Source organism: Strigops habroptila, chromosome 12 (assembly GCF_004027225.2).
Source record: "Strigops habroptila isolate Jane chromosome 12, bStrHab1.2.pri, whole genome shotgun sequence".
Classification (NCBI taxonomy): Eukaryota; Metazoa; Chordata; class Aves; order Psittaciformes; family Psittacidae; genus Strigops; species Strigops habroptila.
Window position 1 is genome coordinate 167,769 of NC_044288.2, and position 9,361 is coordinate 177,129.

The following is a 9,361-nucleotide window of genomic DNA, read 5'->3' on the forward strand; positions in this document are numbered from 1 at the left end:
GTGGGCAGGAGCTGGACAGGAGGCAGCGTGTGCCCTGGCAGCAAGGGAGGACAGCAGCATCCCAGGCTGTATGACCAGGAGCACGGCAGGAGAACAAGGGAAAGGATGCTCTGGAATACTCCATAGAGGTTTCAGATCCGCAATCCAGGAATGATATTGGCAAGCAGGAGTGGGTTTAGCAACGGGTCCTCAGGACAGGCAGGGACTGGAGCACACTGCCTGTGTGGAGAGGTTGGGGGAGCTGGGCTTGTCCAGCCCAGAGAAGGGAAGGCTGATGGGGACCTGAGATCTTGGGAAGGGAAGACTGTCGGGGACTGGCTGCCTGTACCGGCAAGGAGGACATGGAGAATCCAGAGCCAGGCTCCTCACCATGATGCCTGGTGGGAGGACAAAAGGCAATGGGGGATAGTGACAGAGGAGAGGTTCAGCCAGATCATAAGGAAACCTTGTTCCCATAGGCTCAGGCAAGTGCTGCATCAGGTCCCCCACAGAGGCTGCGCAGTCTCTGGCCTTGGCGTTTTCCAGCTGGAACTGAATCAAGCCTTGAACCACTTGCTCTGACCCTGTTCCTGACAGGTTGGACTTGAGACCTCCTTGGGTCCCTTCCAACCTCTGTTCTCTTATGATCCTACAATGATGGATTATGAAGGGCCACAAAGATGCTCCAAGGGCTGGAGCACATCATCTCCAATGAAGACAGGCTGAGAGCTGGGGATTTTCAACCTGGAGAAGAGAAGACTCCAGGGAGACCTTACTAAGCCCATTCCTAAACAGGGCCTACAAAAAATCTGGAGAGGGGCTTTTTACAAGGGTGTGCAGTGACAGGACAAGGGGGAATGGCTTTAAGCTGAAAGACAGGGGATTTAGACCAGACTTTAGGAAGGAATTCTTCCATGTGAGGGTGGTGGGACACCAGCACAGGGTGCCCAGAGAAGCTGTGGCTGCCCCATCCCTGGCAGTGTTCAAGGCCAGGTTGGACACAGGGGCTTGGAGCAACCTGCTCTAGTGGACCACTCTAAACCACCCTCATAAGACCAAGAAACACCCCTGAAACACCTCAAGAAAACCCCAAACCACCCCACAACTCCTGCTGGACACCCTAAAATATCCCCAGAGCCCCCAAACCACCACTGGGATCCCCCAAACTCCTCATGTCCTCGTCCCCTCCCTGCCATGATGCCATGGCCTAAATCAAACCTGAACCCCTAACCCTAAACCCTATCCCTGACTGAAACCCCTATTCCTGACCCAAATTCTAACCCACACTTCCTTTTATAATGTTATAATATAATTAAAATTATTATTTATTATAATAATAAAAATGATTATATATCTATATTACTATTCGAAATTATAGACTCTAATATAAATGCTTTTCAGCCCAGTGCACCCATGACACCTCAGGCCATAGAAACAGGGGGAGTCACCCAGAAGGGACGGGTCGCTGCTCGAGTCAGGCTGGGTGTCCCTCAGCGGGTGTTGCGCAATTGTATTGGGCATCACTGCTGGCTATTGGTGTTTTCTTTCCCCTTTTGGTTCTGTATCTCTCCTCTTGTATCCATTATTATTAATAATAATAATAATACTAGTATTACATTGTGCTTGATTTCAGTTCCTGACCTGTTCTCACCTCCACCTGTGGGTTTTACATTTTTCCCATTCTCTCCCCAGCCCACCCAGGTGCTGAGCGAGTGGCTGCTGGTGCTGAGTTCCCAGCTGGCTTTAAACACTGACCCTGTCCTGGCCCCTTTGCTGTGGCAGCAGGGGCTGGACGTTTGCACTCTTGGAGCTTGGCTCTTTGTATGGGCACTGAGCTGGAAGCAGCATTATTTGGCTGAGGAAGCGCAGCTCCCGAGTGTTGCTGGTGCTGGGGCAGTGCTTGCCAAGAACAGGGGAGGTCCAGCAACAGCTCCTGTCCTGGCACTGTTGCTGTGGGAGCACAGGAGCTCTCGCGGGCATTGCTGCCATCAGGATTCCGCAGGGCTGGCCAGGAGCCCACCAGCTCCTTCCCACCTTCTGGAATGCCTGGCGGGTGTTTGCAGGCATTGGCGCTACCTGCCAGGGCCTCCTCCTCCTTACACAATGGCCAATGCTCTTCCCAGCACCTTACCGGGACCGCAGTGTTCCCCTCTTGTCTGCCAGAATTCCCGGTGGGTATCCGTGGGCTTTGCCTTACTCCGTGAGGGACACTGCTGCCTTCCGCAGAGCCTGGAGGGCTTCCATTGCTGGTACCCAACAGCTCACATGGTGCCTTCTGGAATGCTCAGCACAGGGCTACCAGTGACAGCACCAGCAGCTGCACTGCCCAGGGGCTGCTCCTGCCCTCACACCTTCTCAGCACCTCTCACACCAGCAGCTCCTGCACACACAAGGCTCCTGCTTCGCCCCCAGCACCTCTGCAGCCAGAGCTGAGCTCCAAGCACAGGAACAAGCCCACTGCCTCCTCCTCGCCTCTCCCCTGCTCCTACAGCTGGGATGGCACGAGCCCATCTCCTGACAGCTTCTCCTCCCTTTAGAGCACGCACCCACAATGTGTTTCAAGCGAACACTAAAGTAGGATTGAAAAGTCAAAGCACACATACCTGGATGCACACGGCAGCCAGGGGAGATGCAGCCTCCCGACGGAGGGGTCTCCTCTGCACTGATTACTGCAGGGCTCTCGCTCCTTAAATAGCGCACACTCACCGGGGGGGCCCCTGTCACAGTGGGCGTCTCCACAGTGACCGCCACGGCTTTGTGATGGCAGCAGCATCGTGCCCATGGCCACTGGGCACCCAGGGGTGCTCCGGGAGTCACCGCGGGGGGACCAGCCTCTGCCCACCCTGCTCGCGGAGGTCTCCCTCATAGGCTGCTCTTCCTCAGTGCCTTTCGTCTGGAAGCAGAGCATGCGAAGGGTCACAGCCCAACCTGGGCAATGGAACAGGGCGTCAACAGAACATACCCATAAAAAACTCTTCTGCACAAATCAAGAAAGCAGAGTCAAACACAGAACCCCTCTTATGTGCCCCATGGGGACGGGGACGCCCCATGTCCCAGACCACATGGGCTGGTACTTCTGGAGAATCCTGGGGCCTGTAGAGCCTCGTCTGGGAAAAGGGCAGGTTTCTGTGTAAGCATCGACCCAGATCAGCCCAGCCAGGCTGTAGCAAAGAGCAGCACCCCTTGCTGCCCTGTGCAGAGTCAGGGCTGGGGTGCGTGCTCTTCTTTCCTGTGAGGGTGGTGAGACACTGGAACGTTTCCCAGAGAAGTTCTGGATGCCTGTCTTGAAACCATTTAGGATTGCTAAAAGAATCACTGGCACAGATACTAGCAAAAGTGATTTTAATATGAATTTGCAAAAGCAGGATGCAACAGCATTTGCTGGTGAGGCCCCGCTCCACTACCTACAAAAAGAGATTGTGTCAGACTTGGCAATGATTTATACAGGACTGGGTTCAAGTGATTTATACAGTATTGAACTGAAATCATGTTTATAGAAAGTGCAAACACAAAGGAATAAGGGAGAACCTCCCGTTAAGTCACGAGGTTCAGATTGGACCCCTTTGCTTTCTAAACTCCCTCTCCGAGAGGAGTCTAGGTGCGGCTGGATACCATCTTAGTCTCAGACCTGGTATTCATCTAAAGGGTCACAAATGTCAGCTAGCAGCAGTTCGCATTTGTAAAAAGAATCACAGGATTTCTAACAACACTTGATCACTGAAGCTAATATACACGCACTTGCAAATGAATATCTAACCTGACACAACACACTGAGCTGGAGCTAGATGGCTACAGACACATCTAGATGCATACCTACGTTAAAGTTGCCCTCAGGGCAGTGAAAAGTAAAAGCAGAGCACAATACTCACATCAGCTTTGGCAGCGCGCCTCAGCGGGCAAAGGGCTGAGTGTCAGTGAGCAGCAGGAACAGCCCAGGCAGATGATCCGCCTGATGATGATCCGCCTGATGATGATCCACAGGTGATCCAGGCAGATTCCTAAACTGCAGAGTTTAGGGGCTCTCAGAGGTGTCCCACTCTGAGGGAGATACCAGTCACAGCCTGCTGGGGTCCAGGAGAGCTTAAAGGGTCTCTCTCGGGACCACCATTTCTAGGGTCGTCAGATGATGGGCTTTCGTCATCAGCCAGTTTTCATCCTGGCCTCAGTTCTGTGTCGGTTTCCCCAGTTGCACAACAATTCTGTTCCAGGTTGTCAGGGAATGACTGATCATCCCGAAAGAGCTCCTGGTATGAGCAGGGAGTATCCAACTTTCCTGATCTCTGTGTGCCACTCCCCACCTTCGCCAGGCAACCAGAGCTCCTGGTGCAGCCAGGGAGCACCCAGCGTCCAACTCCCTGCACTGTGCAAAGGCTGGGGCCTAACAGGAATTCCTGGAGAAGCAGAGGGCTCCAGGAAAGTGGGGGGGAATGCACCACCACGATCCACCCTGTGACTAAAGCCAATCCATCTTTCTCACAGAGTGGTGTGGTCACCTCTTGCCTCTGTGCCTACAAACAGAGTAGTGCTGAATTCCAGTTATAAATTTCAGTTATAAATTCAGTTCTTAAAAATATAAAGCAACATTTTTGTTTGGTTTACTCAATTGTTAAGAGTTTGTTGAATGTGTTTAAGTACCATTATCTATACGAGGAGGTTTCTGCAATAACATAACTTGTCCAGCTGATTTCCATGCTCTGATGTGTAGCAGAATGGTTAACAACAAACAGAATCGAAATTAGTGAAATTATGGTAAGATGTAAAATACAACTTAAAGTCCCAGTTGCTGTTTGTGACCGTCCAAACAGAGTATCCCACCAGGGATGTTCGCGTGGTCAGTGTGTGGACTTGCTAGTGACAGGTCAATGGTTGGACTCTATGTTCTCAAGGGTCTTTTCCAGACTAAACAATTCTGTGATTGTAAGAAAAGCAGATTTTTAGCTGTAACTCTGTCTCTCAGCAGAGAAATGACTCTGCAGAAATAAGTGTGTCTCCCAGCTGAGGGAGGGAACATCAGTGCTTGCTTCAGGCTGTTTACTATGCTGTTCCCCTGGAGCCCCAGGGAGCCCTGGAGGGAGCCCAGAGGGGCAGAGGCAGTGCCACCTTGGGCTGGGCCTCTGCTGCTGAGCTGGGCCAGGCTCCTGGGACGCAGAGAGATGCTGGCAAGCGGGCAGTGCTGCAGAGAGACAGCTCTGCCCAGGAGCAGGGCTGGGGCACTGCCTGCAGGCACCGAAGGCACAGGAGCCGGCAGAGCGAGGTTAAAGGCAGTCTGGAGTGGATGGACAGAGCTGAGCACATTCACAGAGAAATCTTCACAGCTGTTGACACAGTAAGTCTCTGGCAGCAGGGAAATTAAGATGAGTATCCTGGATGGATCTTGTAGAGCTGGTGCACTCCATGACTGATGGGACCATTAAGGGTTTCCTCTCCAGGCTTTTCTGTTGGGGAACCGGAGGACTTGCTCCAGAGCAGGGCTTCCCTGTGCACCATGCGAGGCACAGGGCAAGACAGGTCCCTTGTCCCGGGGCTGGCTGCAGGGTGTGAATGTGGGTGTGCAGCCAGGGGTGCCCAGTGCTGTCCTTGCGAGCAGGGTCCCTGCACCCCAGGGGCTGTGTGCTGGGGCAGGTACTCTGCCACCTGCCAGGGTCAGCACTCAGCCTGCCTGGGTGCTCCCCACAGTGCTGAAGGAGAAGCTTTGGGGGAAGGATTGACCCCAGCAGGGCAGCTGAAGGGCACTGCTGATGTAGAGAGGGTGCTGCGTGGGTCAGGGTTACTCACAGCTCCAGATCAGCCCAGGACATTTCCAAGGGGACTTTCTAAGGGGAAGCTCAAGGCAGGGGTTGCTATAAAGACAAGGAGCTTTTCTGAGCCTGTGTTCTCAGTTTCCTATTTGTAATGAATTTGGGGGTAGAAATGAAAAGGAGCTCTCATGCTTGAACAAGTCTCTGAGACTCCTGACGTGTAATTTTGGGTGACCAGCAGGTCTGATGCGTGCATCTTGATGTGCCTTCAGCCTCTCCTCTGCCCATGGACAGCACCAGGATCAGGCATCACAGTACCTGCCCAGGCAGTTCCCTTAAACGGGCAGCTTTCTGGAGGACTAAGGTGAGTGCAGAGAGGTTCACATGAAGTCTGTGAGCACTCACAGGGAAAGACATGGGAGAGGGAAACACCACCCAGCAGGAAAATCTCCAGGTAGCAGGGATATGATCTGGGAACAGGAGAAAAGTAAACCCAGAACTGCTGTGGCAGGGAGAATCCAAAACTATCCGTGTGAGCCCTTGTAAGCAGAGCCCTTCCTGTGAGCAAGCCCCCTTGGCTCCTCTCCCAGATAGCACAGCTCTGACCTCAGGGCCGGGGGTCCAAAGCATGGCCCCCCTCCCCTGCAGGCAGAGCTCCCGCAGAGCTGTGGTGCCACTCTGCAGCCACGTGCCCAGTGCCCTCTGCAGAGCACCGGGGCTGGGAGCAGCTGCCCGGCAGTGCTGGTGCTGGGAGGTGGCTGCACAGCTGGGGCAGGGGAACGCTGTCCTGAGAGCCGGCTGCTCTGCCGGGCCTCTCTCAGCCAGGCCCAGGGGAGATGCTGGGAACTGCCAAACCTCTGGAACTGGTCAAGTGCCTGTGCCATTCCCGTTCCTTAGTACTGGGAGTGCAGATGCTGACACCCTTCTGCGTTAGCAGGGGCTCTGTAGGACAAAGTTGAGCACCAGGACTGGTCCCTGCCCCTCCCACTTCTGCAGAGTACGAGTGATGGATCAAGAGCCCATGGGCAGATGCTCTGCTCTTCACTGCACACATGGCCAGCACCTAACAGGGCTCCAGCCATGGATCTGAAGGAACGTCTCGTTGAAAAGAAAAGATGGTCTGTGTGCAGCAGGTTGAAGGTCTATGGGAAACAGTTTGGATTTTTGTCCTGAAAAGTCTCCCCTAACCTGTCACTGCCTTTTTCTCCTATGACAGTGCCCCACGCCCAGTGGCAGATGTCCAACGGCAACACCATCACCCAGTTCCTCCTCCTGCCATTCGCAGACATGCAGGAGCTGCAGCTCTGGCACTTCTGGCTCTTCCTGGGAACCTCCCTGGCTGCGCTCCTGGGCAGTGGCCTCATCATCACCAGCACAGTCTGTGACCAGCACCACCACTGTCCCCAGATCCATGGCCAGTTCCCTCTGAAACATCAGGGCCATCTCCTACACAAGTTGTGCTGCCCAGGTTTTTTTCGTTCTCTTTTTTTCTCTGCCACAAGGATGGTAAACGGGCTGGAGCACCTCCTTTATGAAGACAGGGTGAGAAAGTTGGGGCTGTTCAGCCTGGAGAAGAGAAGGCTGTGTGGGGACCTCATAGCAGCCTTCCACTATCTGAAGGGGCCTTACAAGGATGCTGGGGAGGGACTCTTCGTTAGGGACTGTAGTGATAGGACAAGGGGTAACAGGTACAAACTTAAACAGGGGAAATTTAGATTAGATATAAGGAAGAAGTTCTTGACTGTGAGGGTGGTTAGGCACTGGAATGGGTTGCCCAAGGAAGTTGTGAACGGTCCATCCCTGACGGTGCTCAAGGCCAGGCTGGACAGAGCCTTGGGCGACATGGTTTAGCGCGAAGTGTCCCTGCCCATGGCAGGAAGGTTGGAACTAGATGATCTTAAGGTCCTTTCCAACCCTAACTACTCTATGATTCTATGATTCTAACATGATTCTATGATTCTATGAGTTTTTTCTCTTAGCTGAGTTTTTTCTTCTCACCATCATGTCCTATGACCGCTATGTGGCCATCTGCAAGCCCCTGCACTACGGGACCCTCCTGGGCAGCAGAGCTTGTGTCCACATGGGAGCAGCTGCCTGAGGCAGTGGGTTTCTCAATGCTCTGCTGCACGCAGCCAATACATTTTCACTACCCCTCTGCCGAGGCAATGCTGTGGAGCAGTTCTTCTGTGAAATCCCCCAGATCCTCAAGCTCTCCTGCTCACGCTCCTACCTCAGGGAAATTGGGCTTCTTGTGGTTGGTACCTGTTTAGCATTTGTGTGTTTTGTTTTCATGGTGAGGTCCTATGTGCAGATCTTCAGGCTGTGCTGAGGATCCCCTCTGAGCAGGGACCCACAAAGCCTTTTCCATGTGCCTCCCTCACCTGGCCATGGTCTCTCTGTTTCTCAGCACTGGCACATTTGCCTGCCTGAAGCCCCCCTCCTTCTCCTCCCCATCCCTGGACCTGGCCATGCCTCTGGTGGTGTCAGTTCTGTACTCGGTAGTGCCTCCAGCAGTGAACCCCCTCATCTACAGCCTGAGGAACCAGGAGTTCAGAGATGCTCTGAGGAAGCTGATGACTAGATGTGTTTCAGCAGCCATACACTGCCTGCTTTCCTCTGCAAAGGGCTCCCAGTGTTGGTCATGACAGGCCATGTCTGTGTTTCCTGCTTTACAATTGCTCTTGTGATGATGTTGTCTTCAAAGACATGTCATTATTCAGCCTCTGCTACTTCAGTATCTGCCTGTCTTCTCTGACACACAGACTTTGTGCCAGTTGGTATCTCACTGTATATAAGGCAACTTCTTCTCTGTGATATGTCCTCACACAGCAGGAATGAAGGGGAATGAAATCAGCTTTCTGGCTGCTCCAGCTCTGGGGTGGCTGCTGTGTGCCTGGAGCAGGAAGAGCTCTTGAGGAGCCCAAGGTCCGGGGCTGTTGTGCTGGTGTGGGGAGATGGGATGGCATGGCAGGGGCTGCAGACCTGTCTCTCAGGGTGTCCTGGGGAGGAGAGCAGGGGACACAGGTGTCCCTGCAGGGGACTCGCCTGCACTGGCACAGGCTGGGGCTGCCTGGCTGGGAGCAGCCCGTGGGAAAGTTCTGTGTGGGCAGGAGCTGGACAGGAGGCAGCGTGTGCCCTGGCAGCAAGGCAGGACAGCAGCATCCCAGGCTGTATGACCAGGAGCACGGCAGGAGAATAAGGGAAGGGATGCTCTGGAATACTTCATCCAGGTTTAAGATCTGCAATCCAGGAATGATATTGGCAAGCAGGAGTGCGTTTAGCAACAGGCCCTCAGGACAGGCAGGTACTGGAGCACGTTGCCTGTGGGGAGAGGCTGCGGGAGCTGGGCTTGTCCAGCCCAGAGAAGGGAAGGCTGATGGGGACCTGAGATCTCGGGAAGGGAAGACTGTTGGGGACTAGCTGCCTGTACCAGCAAGGAAGACATGGAGAATACAGAGCCAGGCTCCTCAGCATGGTGCCTGGTGGGAGGACAAAAGGCAATGGGGGATAGTGACGGAGCAGAGGTTCAGCCAGATCGTAAGGAAACCTTGTTCCCATAGGCTGAAGCAAGTGCTGCATCAGGTCCCCCACAGAGGCTGTGCAGTCTCTGGCCTTGGGGTTTTCCAACTCAGACTGAATCAAGC

At 53.8% G+C, this 9,361-nt stretch overlaps 1 pseudogene; it reads left to right on the forward strand.

The window, feature by feature from the left end:
• Nucleotides 1–7,696: 7,696 nt before the first annotated feature.
• On the forward strand, nucleotides 7,697–8,362 carry LOC115616030 (annotated as a pseudogene).
• Nucleotides 8,363–9,361: the final 999 nt, after the last annotated feature.